Here is a 22,637-nt window from a genome sequence, read left to right as displayed (position 1 = left end):
CCTTGACTGTTCCCCCCTTGTCTCTGCATCCCCTCCCTTCCCTGATTAGCAACTGTTTGAACCTGCCCGTTGGAAATCAGGGAAGGCCATGGAGGTTGAATGAAGCCTATTTCCTGCAAACCAGAAAACAGGAGGACACAGAAAGGCTCTTGTGCCCAAGAGCTCCACAGGGTCCTGCTCGGTTTCACATGGAACCTGCCTTACCCCTGGACTTCTAGAATTGTGAGAAAACAAATAGCCCTATTTTTCAAGCCCGTTTCTGTGACTGGCTACCCAAGCATCTTAACTGCCTGAGGTGAGGGTGTCTTTCTCACACCAGCCACTGAAGCTGTCCCAGGTGCTGCTGGAAACTGCCACACTTCTCTTCACACCCTAGGAAGCAAAGCAGCCACACGGTGGTGGGACAGAGCGAGGTCACTATCTCCCCCCGCCCCCAGGATCAACGGTCACTCTCGGGTCCCCCTGTCGTGCAGGTCCTCCCCTCCTCCCAGCCTGCCTTACGTCCTGGAATGCCTGTCCCAAATCTCTGTTTCCATTCTGTTTCTGAGTCTTCTCCAGACCTGGATGGAACCCTGGACGCTGACGCATGTGGGTCCCCAGGCCTTTCCCTTGTGGACGGGCTCCTCATTTGGACCTGCACGCCTTGCCTCTGCTCAGGGGCCCACCCAGACCCCACAGGACTCAGGGGGACCCTCTGTCTGGCGAGAAGCCCCTGCCCCTCTCCTGTCATCAGCGGCAGACACCGAAGGGCTTCAAGTAGCATGAAAGGTATGTTTAATAACTCCATGTTTAGAAAGACCCTGCTGGAGGCCCTGTGGAGGGTGGATCATGAAGTGGGCCCAGTGGGCCTGTGTCTGGGCCTCAGACCCCAGGGCCTGTGCAAGGCTGACAGGTTGATCGATCTTCTCTGGAGTCCCAGCTTTGACACTGAGTCATTCTTTTGAAAGGAATAATAAATATACAGTAATAAAGGTTACCATTTTTGAGTGCTTACCGTATCCCAGGCACAGTGCTAGACCCCTCCCAACCATTTACTTATTGAGTCCTCACAGTAACTCAATAACCATTTTTGATCCCCATTTTATAGATGAGGCTCCATGCTGTTCAGAACGTTTATGTAACCTGTCCAAGCGCGCCCAGCCGCAAAGCAGCAGAGCCCACAGTAAACCCAGATCCAAAAGCCCCTCTGGCTCTTAAGCAAGTGCTGGTTCCCGTCCTGTAACACACATCACGAACAACACATTTCACAGGGCAGGAGAGTAGAAGGGCTGGCCAGCAGGGCTTTCTCAGGAGCACCGTGTCGGATAAGCTTGCATTTGTTCATTGTTTATTGGGGCAGAGCCCTCCCCGGGCTCTGGGACCTGAGCAGCCACCCAGGGCAGAAGGGGCCGGTCTAGGAGCAGGTATCAAGGCCCTTCAGGATCCTGATTCCCCTCAGCTCTGAGCTCAGGGATGTGAAAATGATACATGTGGGAACAGTGGGCCCATTGTATTCAGGTTGTGCTCTCTTTATGGGTGGGCAGTGGGTGGGCATGATGCCGGCGGTGGGGGCCTGGGGAAAGGATGCCAAAAAACCCCGAGGTTCTTGTGTGTCCTAGAGATGGGCCCTGGGTGGGTGAGCAGGTCAGTCCACAAGACCAGATACTTGCAAACGAAGAGGAGGAAGAAAAGTTTTCATGTTCTGTCCCCTTTTGGATTTCTGGACGCCAGTGGGAAATGCTGGTAAGAATCCAGCAGGACCTCGATCGGTAATGCTGTTAAATCTCTAGAACCTGAGAGTTTGTTTATATTCACTTGTCTTTCATTTTTGCTTATTCACCACCATGCTTTGAAAAAAGAGACCTTTAGCTGATTGCGAAACGTCCCTGATCATCCAGAGTCTGACCGTGCCCTGCCTCCCCCTGCAGTATTTCCTCCCACGCAGAGGCCGGGCAGGCCGCCCTCAAGCCTGAGAAATCACTGAAAAGGGAGTCTAGCTGAGCTCCCAGCTCCCAGTCACAGCACTTTCCCTCCCTGGTTTCAACCTTGTTAGTTAAGGAAGCAGACTGGGCCTGGCTGTAAGGGAGACTATTGAGCCTGCCTCTCAAAAGCAAGGGCACCACTGTGAGAACCAGTTGGCACGGCGACTGAGCCAGGAAGATGCTTTCAAAACGGGCAATTTAATTTAAACAATCATTGCGTTTTTAACTAAATGTCACATTCCCATAATTGCGAGGACAGCTAATTGGGCAACTAATTGTTTGGAATCTTTTATTTCTGTTCTCTTAGTCCACTTAATGTGTGTGAATGCACACACACATGTGCACACACACACACACACACACACACACACACAGTCCCTCACAATATGGGCCAAGTTACTAATCCCATGGTTACCAATGACGGAAATTCTGAAGAGCTTGGTCTCAATGATTGACCATTTGGTGGTGGTTGATTCATGGTTGATTCATCAGCGTCCTCATTTCCTAATCGTGTTCAACCCAAGATGCCACCTCATCCCCTTCCTCCCACACCGAGGACGTTGATCCCCCTCGCATCCGGAGAAGGTTGATGAGGGTCAAGATATTGTCAAGCCCCGTGCAGATGCACACCCACTGGACAGAGATGAAATTTACCTAGTGAAGGGCCTCTGACTTGGGAAAGTAATCACCTGGACCTGCATGCATTTTTAAATTCTGAAGCCCCTGGCCTAAGCACACACCTAGGTTCACTTGTATATCCATCTTTTCTAAACACTGACCTCGGTGAAAAAAGCAGACGTTGTCCTCTGAGGGAGAAATTGCTTGGACTATGTGCAGGTGTGTTATTTGCTGGGATGAATCCTGGATTCCATGGCTATAGGCTTGGTGCCTGAAATGGAACTCAGCTCTCTGAGTTCACTGCTTTGATATACTAATTGCCATGAAATAGTCTTTGTTTTAAACGTTGTTTCCAAAACTCTGATCCTGTGAACAACTCCGTTTTGCTGGGTTCCTGTGTTAGCTGACTTCAGAGAGAATGTGTTCACCGTACCCTGGGACAGACTGTCCCTCCAAAAACAACATGGAGGGCTGGTTCACTCACCTTAATTATTTTTTAAAATCCAAATTGCTGTTCTGAATAAGCTAGAAGGAACCGAATGTGCTCAACTTGTGTTTCCGCCCAGGGCAGCAGGCTGACTCTGCGGTTTGAGCTGAAATCCAGAGGTGAAGACCTGGGAAACAAGAGCCCATCACCCCGTGGGGGAAATGGAAACCCTACTCATCTCAGATGACAAACGCCATTCTGACCTCTCAACCTTGACTGTGAGCCTTTTCAGTGCAAAGCTTTCCCTTTGTTCTGATTTCCTGACAACTGTTTAATCATGCTCTATTCATAGAAGTTACAGTAGAATTCTCTTGTTTCCCACATATCAAATAAGATAATGCACAGGAAAATCAAGTTCTGGAAACAAATATTTGAGTTATAAGTCTTCCACCAGTAGTGAAATCCTAAGTTGTGTTGAAGGCTAGATGTGTGGATATGGACCAGGGGACAGGGAGGCCATTTATCCTCCACAAACATTTCCTTGTAAATTTGCCCTCAACCCAAGGTCCAATCATCAATAAAATTTTAAAAATCTAATTTTAACAGCAAAATGGAAAGCCTTTAAAGAGGGAAACTGACATTTATGGAGTATCTTTCTAGTATATTATTTTTTCTGATTCCTACTATGACCCTATAGTGTAGGCTCCATTAACTGTATCTTATGGACAGAGAAACTGAGCGAGAGAGGAGAAATAATTGCCCAAGATTGCCTGCCCAAAAAGTTGCTGGTGCTGCTTTCCAAAACTGGTCATCTGCCACAAGTCCGACGTCCCAACAGCTGCCTGCCCAGCTGGTCATCGGTAGCTTTAGGTCAAGCAGCTGTTGCTGAAACTTCCCAAAGGCTCAAGACTATAGAACTGTCCTAAGGCCAGGCAAGGTGTTCGGCCACTCATTACAAAGCAAACGTGACCTGGTTTCATTCTGTCTGGTCCATCTCATCCCAGATGGCTTCAGGGACCTTGCAAGTCCCCTGAGCCCAAGAAAGGCAGAAGGGGATACAAGCTGTTTTTTTTTTTTTTTTAATAAAATCAATATATATATGATGTAGAAGAAAAAAGTCAACTCAATACAGAGAAATGCAGAGAATGAGAAATGAGAGTGAAAAATGAGAAATCCCATCATCCCAAGACAGCCATTGATAACATCTTAGCAAACACTCTCTTGGGCACTTTTCCAAACGTAAGTACACAGTTGCAGGTATGCAGATCAGCATCAAAAGGGTCTTCCTTGGGAATTCCCTGGTGGTCCAGTGGTTAAGACTCCATGCTCTCACTGCTAAGGGCCCGGGTTCAATCCCTGGTCAGGGAACTAAGATCCCACAAGCCACATGGTGCAGCCAAAAATGAAAGTGAGTGGGGTCTTCCTTTACATGTTGCTTCATATCCTAATTATTTTCACTCAGAAATTTTGAAATCCCAGTCTTCAATCTCAACACTACAAGGTATTCTACTGTATGAATTTCCATCCTTTACCCAACCAATTTTTGACTATATAAATCATTTTTGCTTATGATTGTAGACAACAGTAGAAATATCCCTGAACATATATTGTTTTTGTTTGTTTCATTTTCTCCTTAAGCATGAATTCCCAGAAGTAGAGGGCTAATCAAAGATCTAAGGCCATTTCTTTCTTTTCTTTTTCTTTCATTGCTATAAAAATCTGGTGAACGGCCAACTGGACAAAAACACCTGCCTCAAAATGGCTAGAGGGAATTTTCTTTTATTCCTTGGGTTTTTCTTCTAGGCAGTGTTCTTCATCTATCCTTTGCCTTCTACGTGTTGCTTGCTTTCATATTTACATATTTCTTTTTGCTTTGGTCATTATAATGTAGGTACCTCTGACAAAACTTCCTTTGTGGACTCTGTCCCAATGTACCCAAAGGCTGTTTGTCTTCTCCAAGCTCTAGAAACTGGGATAATGCAAGTCTCTCCAATTTTTTATATCCTGAAGGTGCAGTAAGGAGGAGGACTCATGTATAAACCTGGAGGATTTTGGCTTTCTCTCCTGGGATTTTATTTAAGCTATACGCAGCTCCCCTAAGGCTTTAGAATGGTCCCTAATAACCCCCCTTCAGAAAGGAGCCTGAGGAATGTTAAGTCCTATTGCTAATGAGACCTTTCTAGGGTAGTTAGGGGCTTCTACTTGAGGTGCTTATGTTTTGTTTTTAATTTTCTACAGAGTATCTGCTTATTACCTCTGTCTAGTGTTGCCAGATTTAATAATAATAATAATATCAGGACTCCCAGTTAAATTTGAATTTCAGATAAAGAAAAAAATAGTTTTTTAGGATCCGTAAGTCCCAAGTATTGCATGGAATAAATATTATAATATTTATAAGTATAATTTAAAATTATATTGCAATGAACAAAGAATTATTCATTGTTTATCTGAAATTCACATTTCACTAGATATTCTATATTTAAGCTGGCAGCCCTGCCTTTGTCACTCTTGCTCCAGATGGAGGCATAGTTGTGTGAATTCTCAGAATTTTGTTCACTCGCATTCTTCTGGAAAGTTTACAAGTCATGGCAAGTCAAGCCAGACTTCCTTGCTGTGTTCCTTGACCGTCACTCTTTGGACGTTTTGGCATGAAGTTGTACCCCTTTCCTTGATTGGCTGCTGCTGGTTTTTATTTGTGGGGTGGGGTAGGTGGGAGGGGGAGGTTGGTTTTAATTTTGTGATTTTTTCATTAAGTTTCCCAGGAAAGTGAGTTTGTGATCCAACTTCATTCTCTCTCTAGAGCTCAGGAATTATATTCTTTACTAGAACGTTTTGAAAAACACAAAGGTGAATCCAACCCATAACCCCCAGCAAATCTCCTTGGAAATGTTTTCTCTCCTTCCTAATTCTCTTATACTCCACCCTCTCTGAAGCCCCTCACTAGCCAAAATGCCCCCAAAATTATGACTCTCTACCTCTAGCCTTCACAACTTTATTTTTTTCACCTCCTCCATTTTTTCTCTCAACTCTTTACTCTCCTGGTGTGGAGGAGGGGTGGGAAAGTATTGAGGTAGGAATAGAATGGAACCAGGTAGAAATTAAGGGGGATGGGTTCTCTTTGGTGGGCTGGGAAAGGGGAATATCTTTGAATTTCTCCATGCTAATAATTGGTATCTTATCTCAAGTTCAGTAGCTGTGTTTACAGTTTAGTGGTTCAGAGGGCTTAAGTTGATTTGCCCAAAGTCACATAACTAGTCAGGGATACAGCTTGAACCCAGACCTTTGGATTCCAAAGCCTGGGCAGTTACTATCTCATGATCCTGCTTGTCTCATATTTTAAGTGTACATCATAGTAGCGATATTAGTATAACATTCATTACCTGATGGCAAATGTAGTGATCATGATGATTCCCACTCCCCAACGTCTAGTCTACCTCTGTATTAGTTTGCTAGGGCTGCCATAATAAAGTACCAAAAGTGAGTGACTTAAACAAAAGAAATGTATTGTCTTACAGTTCTGGAGGCTAGAAGTCCAAAATCAATGTGTCTGAAGGGCTGGTTCCTTCTAACAGCTGTGAGGAAGGATCTACTCCCAGCTTCTCCCCTAGCTCCTAGTGGTTTGTTGGCAATTTTTGGTGTTCCTTGGATTCCGCTGCATCACCCCAAGACCTGCCTTCATCTTCACATACTGTTCTCCCTGTGTGCAGGTCTCCCTGTGTCCAAGTTTCCCTTTTTATAAGGAAAACAATCATATTGGAGTAGGGGTCCACCCTACTCCAGTATGACCTCATCTTAACTAATACATCTACAATGACCCTATTTCCAAATAAGGTCACATTCAGAAGTACTGCAGGTTAAGACTTCAACATGTAAATTTGGGGGATGGGAAATGGGGACACAGTTCAACCCATACCAACTCCCCAAAATTGGTATAAGCCAATATGGTTCTTCACCACCTTGTTGGTTACAGGTTTAGAAGTGGGCATGTAGTTTAGGACCAGCCAATGAGACCTGAAGGGAAGCTTTCCAGGACCTTGCAGAAAAAGCTTCCTGGTTCCTAAAGAAAGAGCCACAAAAATAGGCTTCTGGGCTTCCCTGGTGGCGCAGTGGTTGAGAGTCTGCCTGCCGATGCAGGGGACACAGGTTCGAGCCCTGGTCCGGGAAGATCCCACGTGCCGCAGTGCAACTAAGCCCATGCACCACAACTACTGAGCCTGTGCGTCTGGAGCTGTGCTCCGCAACGAGAGGCCGCGACAGTGAGAAGCCTGCGCACCGCGATGAAGAGTGGCCCCTGCTCGCCACAACTGGAGAAAGCCCTCGCACAGAAACGAAGAACCAACACAGCCTTAAATAAATAAATAAATAATGAAAAAAAAATAGACTTCTTTCTTGCAGTGTTGACAAAGTCTGGGTGTGACATCTAGAATCTCCGCAGCCATCATACCCCTATCCTGAGAATACACCAACATATAAAATCCTGCAGAACAGAAAGAATCACAGAGCAGCCAAGTGCCCCAGATGAGCTGGCATTTCATTTTTCACCACAGAGACCATGCACTGCTGGAGCTGGACAGAGAGGGTGGGAGGAAACCTGGGAAGGCAGACCTTGTCTGTCTGGTGAGGCCAGGATCTGAAGCACTCCCTGGATGGCAGTTTGTTCCCGTAGGAGATGTCTTACTCATCGTGAAGAATACAGATGAGGAAGGAGCCAAGTCCACACTGCAGCCCCCGCTCAGGAGATGTTAGCGCGAGTTCGTGTGCCCAACGCATAGTGAAGCCAAACACAGCAAAACGTCTTTGGAGCATAGAAAGGTTTATTGCAGGGCCATACAAGGAGATGGGTGGCTCATGCCCTAAAAAGCCCCGAGGTCTCTGAAGGGTTTCAGCAAAGCACTTGTAAAAGCCAGGTGAGGGAGTGGGGGTCCCAGGGTAAGTGATCAGCTGGTACACACTTCTCTGATTGGCTGAAGGTGAGGTAACCAGGCAGTGTCACAGGGGTTAACCTTATCATTCCTTAGGCTCCAGGAGGCTATGTGCTCATGGTCATCAGGTAGTTAACATCTTCCATTTAATGGGGGGGTTTTCACTTCTGTAAAACAACTCAGGAAATGTGCATCAAATACTGTTATCTAGGTACTTCAGAGAGGAGCTAAAGCAGAGGATATGAGGGAAAGCCTGTCCCGGGAAAGACCCATAGGGTCCTGCTGGGTTACAGAAAGACATACCAAAATGTGTAGCTCCCAAGCAAAAGTAGGGGGCTGAGAAGTTAGATTGTTTGTTGTTATTGTTTTCACTGCTTTTAGTCTGATGGAAAGAACAGGAAAACTAGAAATTCAAGAAGGCGGGCTGCTGCCAAGTACCATTGTTCTTTGGAAGCCATTGATGGGTCTGCTGTGCTGGGGAAAAGAGCAGGTCAGAGCGTCTGCTTTAGACACTCAGGGTCCCTGAGTGACTTTCCTCCGAGAAAGGACAGTGCCCCCATCCAACACACAACATTTTGCAGGGTGGGGGGTTGCGCCAGAGGGGAAACAGAGACCACTCTGAATTCACCATCTTTCTGCTCTAGCTCTAGACAGACATGAAGGTTCCCTTTCCATTCACAGATGGACCACAGGTCCAGGCCCAAGGCCCCAGAGGATCTGTCTCTTCCCTTGGACTTTCATATGCAACTGCTTCTTGAGTCCTGCCATTTCTTCACTCCTAGACTGTAATCCTGGAGTGAAGGAGCTAATAAGTGGAGCCCAGAGCAATCATCGAGCCCAAGCCTTTCATTTTGGAGAAGATGCCCAGAGAAGGAAGTTGACTTGTCCAAGGTCACACAGGATGTTAGTGACCAAGGTGTGCTGAAGAAAGACCAAACTGAGGGCTGGTGCTGAGAAAAAGCTGGCCAGAAGACACATTTTGACCCAGGTTTATGCTTATATTTCTTACCAACGAGAAGCAGAGGGAAGGGGCAAGGTACATGTCAATGAGGCGCAAGGCAAAGAAATCCACAGGGAAGGGAATTAATCTTCAAAAAGCCCCACCTCTGTTCTGGGTATGAGACACTTTACCTGTAACTCCAGTTTACCCCTATTTTACTGATGAGAAAACTGAGGCCCAGAGAGGTTAAGTGACTTGCTCAATGGCACACAGCCCATCTCTAGTAGAGCCAGGGTGAGAAGCCAAGTCTCTGTATAATGCCCTTGATGTTCATACTTTCTCCCTAATCCCCCCAGGCTCCCAGCAGGTCATATCAAGGTTACAGCCAACCTCCTAGCAGGTACACCACCATGGGGTTCTCCACAAGTCAAGTAACCTCCACATCACCCTTAGATTATTTTTCCCAGAACATCCCTGTTTAAAGTTGACAGAACACCATGTAAGTGGAATGGTGTAATTATGTGTCTGCCTTCATTCACTTACCATGTTTTTGAGATTCACTCATGTTTTGCATGTTCATCCCTTTTTTAAAAATTGCTGCATAGCATTGCATTGTATGGACATAACACAGTCTTTCATCCACTCACCAGCTGATGGGCATTTGGACTGCTCCCAGTTTTTGGCTACTATGAATAAAGCTGCTATGAACATTCACATACAAGCAGTGTGAGGACTTATGCTTTCATTTCTCTTGGGTAAATACGTAGGAGTAGAATTTCTAGAAATTATATTGTGTGTTTAACTTTATAAGAAACTGCCAAACTGTTTTCCCAAGTGGCCTTATGATTTTACATTCACACCAGCAGTGTGTGAATGTTTCAGTTGCTCCATATTCTTGCCAACTCTTGGTATTGTCTTTTTAATTTTAGTCATCTAGTGGGTGTGTGGTAGTATCTCACGGTGTTTTTGACTAACATTGAGCACCTTTTCATGTGTTTATTTGCCATCTGTATATGTTTTTTTTAAAGTATTTGTTCAAGTCTTCTGTTCATTTTTTTAATTGGGTTGCTTGTCTTCTCATTATTGAGTTGTAAGAAATGTTTCATGTATTCTAGATACAAGTCCATTGTTAGATATATGTTTTGCAAACATTTTCTACTAGTCTGGGGCTTGCTGTTTCATTTTCTTAACAGTGTCTTTTGAAGACACTGTCTTTTAAAGAAGTTCAATTTAATCATTTTTTTCTTTTATGATTCATAATTTTTGTGTCCTATTTGAGAAATCTTTGCCTAACCCAAGATCATTAAGGTTTTATTTTATATTTTCTTCTAGAAGTCTTTTGTTAGCTCTTACATTTAAGTCTATGATCCATTTCATGTTAATTTTTGTATATAGTGTCAGATAAGGGTCAAGGATTGTGTTTTTTCACAATATCCAACTGTCAATCCTTCTATTCTTGAGGCTCCTGATACTGAAAAAAAAAGAAGCTACACCAAAACAGAATCTTAAAATATTCTCAAGTATTCTAAGTGGTCACATTTAATAAGTTAGTACTCTTAACCTCAAGTTATGATGAGACAGTGATTATATATAAAATCTCATTTGCTCAAATTATCTCGAGGTCCCTGAAGACAGGCCCCACCCACAAGCCTTCTTCCATCAGTCAACCTGTAGCTCCCCAGGGCCTGAGCTATTATCTTCACATTCCCTACACTCTTCAGAAGGACTGGAGGGCAGGCAGAGACTCACAAGAGATGGATAGATATGTTACCCAAATCCATATTACACAGCATGTACAAATGGAAATAACATGCTACTATCCTCATTTTACAGTTACAGAAACTGAGGCCCTGAAGTTTTAAGTTCCTTAGCCAAGGTCACTGAATGATGAAACAGCAGGGGAGCTTGGATTTGAGGCCAGATATGCAGAGACTAGAGCTCTACTCCCCACTCCTAACCATCTCTCCACAGATCCAGCCTTGATACTTGTGATCCCATTCATGTGGGTTCCTGAACCCCTGCTCACGTGATCATTTCAGTTGGATGGAAGTGACTTTTGCCAATTTTATGGGAATAAAGGGAAGAGGATGTTTCTTCAATAAATAAAGGATATAAAACCCGGTTGTAAAAGTAATTTTCCTTCAGACTTTTTATTTTGAAAAATTTCAAACAGAATACTGAATGAGGAGGACTGTCATGTTATACACCTAGATTAACAACTGTTAACATTTCGCCACATTTGCTTTATTTTATAAACTTTTTCTCAGAATTATTTGAGAGTAAGTTGCAGACATCACCCTTAAGACACTTCACCCTTATATAGTTCAGCATGTATCTCCTAAAACAAAGATGTTCTTCTACAGAATGATGATAGCATGATTACACCTAAGGAAATTAATAATTTCCTGGTGTCTAATATCCAGTTCGAGTTCAGATCTCCTCAAATGTCTCCAAAATGACTTTTATAACTTTTTAAAAATCAGGATCCCATCAAGGATTGACACATGGTATTTTGTTTTATGTTTTTATGACACTGACTTTGTAAAGAGTCCAGGCCAATTTTCTTGTAGAACATTCCACACTCTGGATATGTCTTGATGTTTCCTGGTGGCATTCTTTCACTTACTGCTCTCTTTGTAGAGGAAAGAGTTTTCAGCTTAGACGTTCTGGTTCCTTTAACCAGCCTCATTTGCATTTGAACCATTATTTTGTGAATAAGAAATACATTGTACCTACACTTTTTAAAAAAGCTCTGGCTGTCAACACCAGCTGAAAAATGAGACGCTTTACTTTTACAGTCATATAACAGCAACAATAATGATAAGCTAAAGGTTTACCTTCCCAAACTATTGACTGCTTGCCAGAAGCTGGGTAAGACGCAAAGAGCCACCAGAGAAGGCCAGTCCTCCATGGCACTTGGCTCCAGGAGTTGTCAGGCATAAGTGGAGAGAGAGCCATGACTCCCAACCTCCCAGTGACAGGCTGAGCCCTGGGAATCAGAAATGCGAGGGATGGGAGGCGGTGTGCAGCTAATGATGGAGGCCTGGGCGCGGTCCCACCACTTTGGGCCCTGACCGAGGGGCGCGGGACGGCCCCCCTCCCAACACGCAGACCGCCTGTGGCACGAGGGAACTCGCGAAGGGACCGCGGCAAGACCACAGCACGAAATCTCTTACAATCTATTTAAGCAGGTTGGAAGATTGTATTTTCCTTCTCCTTGAAGTTAGACACAGCTGCATGGCTGTTGAGCCCATAAAAAGGGAGCAGAAGTGAAATAAGACACTTCCAAGTGGAAAACTACTACGCTGGGGCTCTTCTTTCCAGCCCTTCCTTCCCCTACTTCGAGGAGGGCAATCACAGGAGCTCATATCCACGTGGAGGTGGTGTAAGCATGGAGCAGCCTGGAAGGCTGAGCAAGCACCCGGAGGGACACCGCATGGAGAATTGCCTGGAGCCCCACAGATTTGTAAAGATGGCCACGTTTGTCAAATCGTGATAGAAGACCTTGATGAAACCACATTAGTAAAAGAGAGAGAGAAGAAAAAGAAGGAAAAAGAGTGTCCACCTTTACCCCCTCCGTCCCCTCCACCGAAAGGCTCACCTCCTCTCTTGTTCCTGCTATTATCTTCATCTTGGAGTATCTGACCACAGGGGACAAACTCCAGCTACTCAGCCTGGGGCCCATCTATCTCCTGCCTCAAGTTCACACAGCCAGAAAGGGTCTGTGTCAAGACTGGAACCCAGATTCATCTAGTCTCTCTAGTTTCCTATGGCGCACTGAGGTACTGAAACTTGAATCCAGGGAAGACAGGAAGTGCTAAGTCTGAGGAGACACTATAGAGCTGTATGGAGCTATCCTGCCATGGTCCCTCCTGCCCTCCTGCGTGACTGATAATGAGAAAGGATGTGGATGGGCCTCACTGGAGGAACGGCACCCAAGTGCCCTATCTTTCTACTCTGAGCTTGGATACGTCTCTGACAGAAGGGAAGTGGACAGACAGACGGCAATTTAATTTTAATTGTGATTGAGGATTCCGAAGAAGAAATTAGGTTGAAGCAGAAGAAGAAGCAGGAGCAGCAGCAGCAGAAAAAAGAGAAAAATACAAAAGAAAGAATAAAAGCAGCCAAGAAGATCCAGGCCTGGTGGCGTGGCACCCTGGTACGCCAGACATTGTTACACGCAGCCCTCAGGGCCTGGATCGTTCAGTGCTGGTGGAAACTGACCAGGAAATGGACAGGCTGCGGCAGAAGAAGCGGAGGGCAGCCCTGATTTCCTACGCACACACAGAGAGGGCAGTGGTCCAGCTCCAGTCTTTGGTCCATATGTGGCGCATCCACTGGCGATACTGCCAGTTGCTCAACGCCATTTACATCATCCAGTACCGCTGGCAATGCCACAACTGCCAGACCTGTGCTCTTCTCTGGCGCCACTGTGGAGTCACAGCCACTCACCTGCAGTTCCACATTGAAATCATCAACCCCTAAGGGATGGCAAGAAGCGGCACTGTCTCCTCTCCTCAGTAAAGGTCTAACCTGATCTGGTCTCCCCACCAGCTAATGGAAATTTTAGGACTTAAACCATGCTGCCTCCTCTTCTCCCTGGGAAAGAACTTTAGTGAGGTTTTCCCCTTGTGCCCATGAACCCTGTTCTGGACTGACAATTCCATATGCTACTTACTTAGTTGTCAAAACAGAAAACGAGGTCCTAGTCTAATATAACAGAGCCAGAAGTCCAAGTTCCCATCCCCAGCCCCATTCCTTTCTTCTCGCCGGGAATCTGCGAGACAGGTGAGCTACATCTTCCTGAAGACTTTGGGTACCTCTGCGCATGAGAACAGACAGTGAGGGTCTTCTCTGTCCACCTGCAGTTGGGGATTGACTGGGATCTCAGATGCCTCAGACAAGGTATCTTTGGCAATCACCTAGTGAAAAGGCCAGCATGTGGCTGACTCTTCTGGTAGTAGTGCAGTGCAGCCCCAGGTAAAGGACAGGAGGCCGGCCTTAGTGACAGATGTGACTGGGCATGCTGACGAGCAGGTGATGACCCTGGGGACTGGTAGAAAACAGGAGTTCATGGCACTTCGACTCCATCTTCACAATTCCCTTACCAGAACTTCTCTCCCTGAGGGCTGTGTAGCAAACAGGGCTCCCCCTGATGTTACCCCCATCCCTACTCTTGTCTCCATTCTCACTCCCATGGTCGTACTAAAGCAGTGCTATACTCAGTAGCAATTTCTGTGATGATGGAAATGTTCTGTATCAGTTCTGTCCAATGTGGTAGCCACTAACCACACATGGTTGTGGAGCACTTGAAATGTCCCTGGTGCAACTAAAGAATTGAATTTTAAATTTTATTTAAATTAATTTATGTTTAAATAGCCACATATGGCTAGTGGTTATTCCATTGAATAGTGTGGCTCTGGACCTTACCATTACCAATCAGTGTACTGTTGCCCACATTGCTTTTTCTAGAGTTCCGTTCTCTTTTTACTTTATTCTCTCCTTCCAGTTCACCTTTCAAATACCCCTAATAGAGTGTTTCTTCAGATGTGATCTGAATCTATTGACCCTACCAATGTTTTTTACAACCATCACCCCTGACAAACCCTTGTATCTTTCTTTACCCAGTTCAGATTCTATACTTAATTATTGTAATCTCTCCCCTGAACAACTTGACTTCCCTTGGGCCCTCTCTCTGCAAATGTGTGTGGGATGAACTTAATTATCTACCTGCTCTGTGCCTGTAGAAGAGTGGCATGGCTAGAGCAAAACAACCATGAGGCATGGTCTTGGTTCATATTCATGACTGCAAATCTCCATTGGACAAATTTCCCAATAAATTTCTCTGGTGTGTTTGTGAAAAAAAATAAATAAATAAATGGGAGGGATGCCTGGGATTACATGAATTTCTTGGTAAACAAAGGCTGTGAAGTGTAGAGAGGCAACAGGTCCCTTGGCAGAGAGCAGGACAGGCATTCAGGAGACCTGGCTTCTAAGCCCAACTGCCCCTAACAGCAGCCTGCCTTCTTGGACCTTCCCCCCAGTGTATGATGGGGGATATGCCCAGGTGATCTCCACGGTTACCAAATATGACCTTATGGGAGGACTCAGAAAAAAGTGGGGCATGTGACAAGACACACCACCAACCTGAAGGCAACCCCATCGGCCAAAACTGGAACAAAATGAGAAATAACTAAAGTAAGGACTGTGTAATAATCCATAAAATAAAATAAACACCCATGATTCCATACTGATATAAACTTTCAATTGCATAAATAAATAAATGGGGAAGAACGGACAGCTCTTCCTTAAAGAATTCCAAGAAATAAATGTAGAAGAAATGAGAAATGTAAAAAATCACAATTAGGCAAACACCACAGTAATAGTTATCACAGGCAAAACCTACCGATGGATGCTCAAATTAGTATGAGAAAGTTTGAGGAGAAACAGAACATTTGCATAGTTTCAAAGTATTTCCCCCGAGATGTTTATTAATTATAACGGGAAAATAACAATTTTACAGTAGAGAAACCCAGCAGACACCACCTTAACCAACTGCTCAAGGTTAATTATCACCAGTAATAAGGCATATTGACATCATCTACCCCCAATATGTATGCTGAGAAGGTCACATTACTCTGAGATATTCCTGCCAAAAATCCTTAACCTCAATCTAGTAGTGAGAAACATCCAACAAACCCCAATTGACAGATATTCTACAATATAACTGACCGGTATGCCTTAAAAGTGGCAAAGTCACCAAAGATGAGGAAAGACGAAGAAACGGTCACAGGTTGGTAGAGACTAGGAGATGTGGCAACTAAATGCAACGTGAGAGCCACATCAGTGGAAGAACTGGTGAAATTCAAATCATAATAGTGCTAATAATAACATTCATAGTACCACTGTTAATTTCATGGTTTTGATCACTGGACTACGGCTAGGTAAGATGTTAACATTTACCTCCAGGAGAGCTGAGAGATGGGTCCTTTCGGGGCAACTTTTCTGTAAGTCAAAATTCATTTCAAAATAAAAAGTGAAAAAAAAATACTGCTGTATACTTAAGTGAAGTAGAAGTTCCCCTAGACACTGTGGTCTGAGGGACACAAGTAGGAGTCCCCTGCTTTCACATTTTCCTCTCCAGCCTGTCAAGATGTCTGAAATCCCATCAGTCAAGACGCATGCCTTTCAACTAAGGTCCAAATAGTCATGCAACAGATATTTATTGAGCACTTTCTACGTTCAGGCAAATGTTAGGTACTAGGGATAGGTGGAGAAAAAGACAGATGAGACGCCTCTTCCCCCAGAGCTAAACAGCCATTAGCATCTTAATATGAATTAGTTGGTTTGCTCCATTTTCTACAGCAGCCACAAATCAGGCTACTAAGGAGGGGGAAATTTCAACAAGTAAAAGAGGGAAGGGTTAGAGCATGGAACAGGTGCCGTTATGCAGAAGGTAGGTCTGCACAGGGGCTTCTAGAAGTTCCAAGATCTGAGCATGGCACTGAGACAAACAGGTTGGGGCACTGGGCGGCAATACAGCCCCTACCCTAGGTGTGAAGGCCAGCTAAGAGGTGAATGCACATGAGTCCTGAATTGAACCTGAAATAATAGGAATAGCCAACACCTGCAGAGCACTAACTATGCGGCAGGTACTGTTCTCATGGTTTTAGAAATGATGACTCATTCGACCCATCTAACAACCCTATGAGACAAGGTACTATTACTATCCCCTTTTATAGATAAAGAAACTGAGGCACTAGGAGTTTAGAAATTTGCCCAAGGTCCCACAGTGGGTATGTGGTGGAGCTGGGCCATGGACCAGGGCTGTTTGGCTCCTGAGTCCATGCACTTAACATCCATGCTCTAATGCTTCTCCCAGAGCTAAGGGGAAACACCTTGGCACAGGGCAGGAAGAAGAGTGCCACAGAACCAGGACAAAGGCGTTCTCTGCATCTAAAGGAGCAAAAAGAAAAAAACCCCGAATCTTGTTTTGTATGGAGTGCCTGCTATGTGTTAGACAATGCCCATGGCTTTTCATGTATTAGACATGTAACACTCATACTTCTGAGGTCCTATCATTCCTTTTTTACAGATGAGGAAGCCGAGGCTTAGAGAGGTTAAGTATTTTGCCCAACGTCACATAATTCTAGTATTAGGTGAATCTAGGATTTAGCAGATTTGTGGAAAGAGACTTGGAGGCTATCAGTCTCACCCATGGCCTAGTACTAAATAAGCCCTTTCTCGCCCTCTCTTTCTCTCCTCCTCTCTTCTTCTCTCCCTCTCTCCCTCCCCTTCACACGATAAAGTTATTATTTGATGCCCACAATATAGATCTTGAGTATGGCATTTTGCAGCCCTGAGCTTTAACAGTGCGTGTTTAAATACATTTAATCCAATGAATATTTCAAGGTAATTAATCTCCATGCGGTGAGAGAATGCTCAGGTTTCCCAGCACATCATAATACATCTGAATCAGCAGAGGGAATGATTTGCTCACTCTGCAGTAGGTTAAGAAAGAAAGATTCACTTAAAGGCTTTTAGAGCTGACTCCCCGGTGTTAACAAGCAAAAATGCTGCCACTGAGAAGAACTAAAGCACTGTCTAGTGGCTGAAACTATTTATGCAGAGACAGAATATGGCTAACAACTGTAGGACAGGATATCGGCTTGTTTGTTTGGGGTGTTTTGGAGGGGATGCCCTGCAAATATCTGTTAAAAATAATATATATATACATATATATATATATAATGTATCAAATACACATAACCATTTTAAAAAATAAATTTATTTATTTATTTATTTATTTATTTATGGCTGCGTTGGGTCTTCATTGCTGTGCACGGGCTTCCTCTAGTTGCTGCGAGCAGGGGCTACTTTTCGTTGTGGTGCACCGGCTTCTCATCGCGGTGGCTTCTCTTGTTGCAGCGCACGGGCTCTAGGTGTGTGGGCTCAGTAGTTGTGGCTCGCGAGCTCTAGAGCGCAGGCTCAGTAGTTGTGGTGCACGGGCTTAGTTGCTCCGCGGCATGTGGGATCTTCCCAGATCAGGGCTCGAACCTGTGTCCCCTGCATTGGCAGGCTGATTCTTAACCACTGTGCCACCAGGGAAGTCCCCATCACCATTTTTTATGGAGATGAGAGTGGGATGGGGATAAGAATGGGTGAGAATTATGGTCACACACCCACATGTCCCTGCCTGGATCCTGTAACCCTTCTGTGAGGTGTTGAAATGACTGTGTTTGTTGAAGGTTGAGTTTGAGGTCACAGAATTCCATGGAGTTAATAGACCTGCAGTGATTTCCAACACGTGACATTAGTAGTAGTAATAGCTGCCATCAACTGAAGGCTTATGGCTGTGACCATGTGTGTATATAAGTATGTTGTATGCCATATATATATATGGCTCAGAACTTAAGCAACTTGCCCAAGGTCACACAACCTGTCAAAACCAAGCCTACTAACTCCTGAACGCATGTTATTAACCTCCATATTACACTGCCTTTGTGACACATATTACACTGCAGTGAGCTTGTGCTACCGGCATTCAATCAACTAATATTGTATATCCACTTGATGCTTGGTACTGTTGAGAGAACACACACACACACACACACATACACACACACACACACACACACACACACACAGCATGATGCCCATCCTTGAGAATTAAATAGTTTTATTGGATAAGGTAATGCATAATTGGTTAAGAAGTTAAGTAATCTCAATATATATACGCATATGTATTCAAGCCGACAGAGCAACCTTAGAAGATAAGGCATTAAGACAATGCTTGTTTAATTGCCAAATAGTATTGACAAGAATTGCCATGATAGTTTAATTCAGGGGACATATGGGGGGGGATTTGAAAGTTGGGTAAGATTTAGGTGGGCTGGGGGGGCAGGTAGTGCTTTCCCAGGTGGAGGCTACCCCAGAGGGTCATGAAACGCGGTGAAGTAACCAGAAAACACTGGGATGGGGGCTCAGAGACCCAGAGACTCTGGCTTGCTGGGCACGCTTAGACAAGGAATCCTTCCCTATTTGTGCCTCAGTCTCTCCACTTGTAAAATATTTAGGGTGTTGGCTCCTCTAGGAACCTCCTCGTTCTGAAATTCTATCATTCCACAAGCCTGGAAGTCTGAGACCCAGTCCATAAAGAGCCGCAGGGTGTTAGGGAGTGTTATTAGTGGTGAACTGGCTGAGCTGTCCCTTCAGCGGCCCATCACTTGGGGGAAGGAGAGGAAAGTCGCCCCACCCACACTCATAAACGTGCTGAGGGCGCCCCCTCATGGTCACTGGCAGCACACCCTCTGGGGTGGTCTGGAGAACCAAAGACATGCAACACCATTGCCCAGAGAGTGGGTATGGCATTTCATAAAAAGATGCTTTCCCTGGCATCACAACTTGGTGCGTTGCACCCGTGTCACTGTGTACAAGAAGGAACACAACACAGTATAGATAAGAACCCCACCTTCCAATTGATGTGTACTTTCCCATGAATGGTCTGAAGTTCCCAAAATATACATGCTCACTTCTATCTCCAGGATTTGAGCATGCTGCTCTTTCAGCTCAGAACAGACCACACACTCATACTCATTCATACACTACTAGGCATAAGCATATATATATATATGCCTTTATTCACAATATTTACTGTCATTTATTCAATTATTACCAAGGGGTATACAAATATTTATCCCAGTCTGTAGCTTGTCTTTTTATCCTCTTTACAGGGTCTTTCACAGAGCAAAAAGTTTTCAATTTTGATGAAGTCCAATTTGTCAATTTTTCCTTTTATGGATTGTGTTTTCGGTGCCAAGTTTAAGAACTCTTTGCCTAACTCTAGATATGAAGATTTTTCTCCTATTTTTCCTCTATAGTTTCATGTTTTACATTTAAGTCCATGATCCATCTTGAGTTTATTTTTATGCGAAGTATGAGACTTAGCGTGAGGTTCTCTTTTTCCCTCTATGGATATTCAACTGCTCCAGTACCATTCGTTGAAAAGCCCATATTTCTTCAACTGAATTGTGTTTGCACTTCTGTTAAAAATCAGTACAGCATCTATGTGTGCATCTCTTTCTGGATTCTCTATTCTGTTCCATTGATCTATGTGAATATCCCTCTTCCAATACGACATGGTCTTGTTACGGTAGCTACATAATAAGACTTAAAAAGACTATTCCTCTCACTTTTCCTTTCAAAATTGTTCTAGCCATTCTAGTTCCGTTGCCTTTCAATATAAATTTTAGAATAATCTTGTCTATATGTACAAAATACTTTGCTGGAATTTTGATAGGAATTGCAAATATGTACAAATCTCTGCATAAATTTGGGGAGAGTTGACGTCTCTACTATGCTGAGTCTTCTAATCCATGAACAAGAGATGTCTCTCCATTTATTTTAGATCTTCTTTATTTTATCAGTGTTATGTAGTTTTCAGCATACAAGTGTTATACATGTTTTGCTACATTTACATCTAAGTATTTAGTTTTTAAAACAATTGTAAATGGTATTGTATTTTTAATTTCATTGTCTACATGTTCATTGCTAGTATATAGCAATAAATTATTCTTGTATGTTTATCTTATATCCTGCAAATTTGCTAAACTCACTTATTAGTTATAGTTATATGGAGATTACTTGAGATTTTCTACGTAGACACCCATGTCATCTGTAAATAGGAACAGTTTTATTTCTTCCTTTCCAATATGTATGCTTTTTATTTTTCTTTTCTTGCCTTATTGCATGAGTTAGAACTTTTATCACTATGTTGAATAAGAGTGATGAAAGTAGACATCTTTGCCTTGTTCCTGATCTTAGGGGGAAAGTATTCAATCGTTTGCCATTAAGTATAATGTTAGCTAAAGGTTTTTATAGATGCTTTGTATCAAGTTGAGGAAGTTTCCCTCTATTCCTACTTTTCTGAGAGATTTTATCATGAATAGGTGTTGCAATTTGTCACATGCTTCTTCTGCATCAACTAATACTATCATGTGATTTTTTTGGCCCATTGATGTAGTGGATTACACTTTTTTCAAATATTGAAGCAGCCTTGCATCCCTGGTAAATAAACCCCACTTGGCCCTGGTGTATAATTATTTTTATGTATTGCTGAATTATATGTGCTAATATTTTTTGAGACTTCTTGTGTCTAAGTTCATGAGGGATATTGGTCTGTAGGGTTTTTACTTTTATTTTTGGTACTATCTCTGCCTAGTTTTGGTATTAGGGTAACACTAGTTTTATAAAATGAAGTGAAAATTTCTCTATTTTCTTTTTTCTAGAAGAGACTGTGTAGAATTAGTGTTAACTCGAATTTAAACATTTGGTAGAATTCTCCAGTGAAATCATTTGGGCCTGGAGAGTCTCTTTGGAGAGTTTTAAAATTATAAACTCAATTTTCTTAATAGTCATAAAACTATTCAAATTATCTGTTTCATATTAGATTAGTTGTGGTAATTTGTGTTTCTTTTAGAAATTGACCCATTTCATCTAAGTGGTCATATTTATGTAGAGTCATTTGTAGTATTCCTTTATTATCCTTCTGATGTCTGCCCAGAGTCTGTATTCATTTCTGTTATTGGTAATTTGCGTCTCCTCTCTTTTTTGTTCCTTTGTCAGTCTTGCTGGAGATTTGTCTACTTTATTGATCTTTTCAAAGAACAAGCTCTTTGCTTCATTGATTTTCTCTATTATTTTTCTGTTTTCATTTCACTGATTTCTGCTCTTATCTTTATTACAGTTGACCCCTGACCAATGCGGGGGCTGGTGGCGCTGACGCTTCACACAGTAAAAAATCCCCGTATAACTTTGCAATCGGCCCTCCATATCTGGGTTCCATATCCACAGATTCAACCAACCACAGGTCGCGCACTACTGTAGTACATATTGATTGAAAAAAATCTGTGTGTAAGTGGACCCACGCAGTTCAAACCCGTGTTGTTAAAGGGTCAACTTTTTTTCTTTCTGCTTAAGCGTTTTGGGTTTATTTTGCTCTTCTTTTTCTAGGTTCTTGAGACGGAAACTTAGGTAATTGATTTGAGATTTCCTCTTTGCTAATGTAGGCATTTAGTGCTATAAACTTCCCTGTCAGCACTGCCTTAGCCGTGACCCACAAATTCTGATATGTTTTATTTTCATTTTCATTCCTTTCAATGTATTTTTTTCTTTCCCTTGAGACTTCCTCTGTGATCCATTGATTATTTAGATGTGTATCATCTAGGTTTCAAGTGTTTGGAGATTTTCCTGTTACCTTTCAGTTATTGATTTCTAGTTTGATTCAATTGTCATCCGATAACACACTCTGTATTATTTAAATTCTTTGAAATTTTTTTCTTTAGAATTTTTGTTCTATGGCCCAAGATATGGTTTATCTTGGTGTATATTCTGTGGGCATTTGGAAAGAATGTGTATTCTGGTATTGTATGGTAGAATGGTCTATATATGTTGATTAGATCCTGTTTGTTGATGATGTTGTTCAGTTCATAGAGTTCCCTTATGTCCTTGCTGACTTTCTGTCTAGTTGTTTTTATCAGTCGTTGAGAGAGGGGTGTTGAAGTCTCCAGCTATAATTTGTTTAATTCTCTGTTCAGTTCTGTCCGTCTTTGCCTTACATAGTTTGTGGCACTATTTTTGGTGCATACACATTTGAGATTGCTGTGTCTTTTTTATTGCTATTATCATTATATAATTTCCCTCTCTGTCTCTGGAAATTTTCTTTGCTCTGAAGTCTATTTAATATAATATAGCCATCTATGCTTTCTGTT

At 43.2% G+C, this 22,637-nt stretch overlaps 1 pseudogene; it reads left to right on the top strand.

Moving 5' to 3' along the window:
* Positions 1 to 12,259: 12,259 nt before the first annotated feature.
* LOC118894523 lies at positions 12,260 to 13,353 on the top strand (annotated as a pseudogene).
* Positions 13,354 to 22,637: the final 9,284 nt, after the last annotated feature.

This window comes from Balaenoptera musculus, chromosome 4 (genome assembly GCF_009873245.2).
Source record: "Balaenoptera musculus isolate JJ_BM4_2016_0621 chromosome 4, mBalMus1.pri.v3, whole genome shotgun sequence".
Taxonomy (NCBI): domain Eukaryota; kingdom Metazoa; phylum Chordata; class Mammalia; order Artiodactyla; family Balaenopteridae; genus Balaenoptera; species Balaenoptera musculus.
Note: the sequence above shows the minus strand (reverse complement) of the source record. Positions and strands in the feature narration are given on the sequence as shown.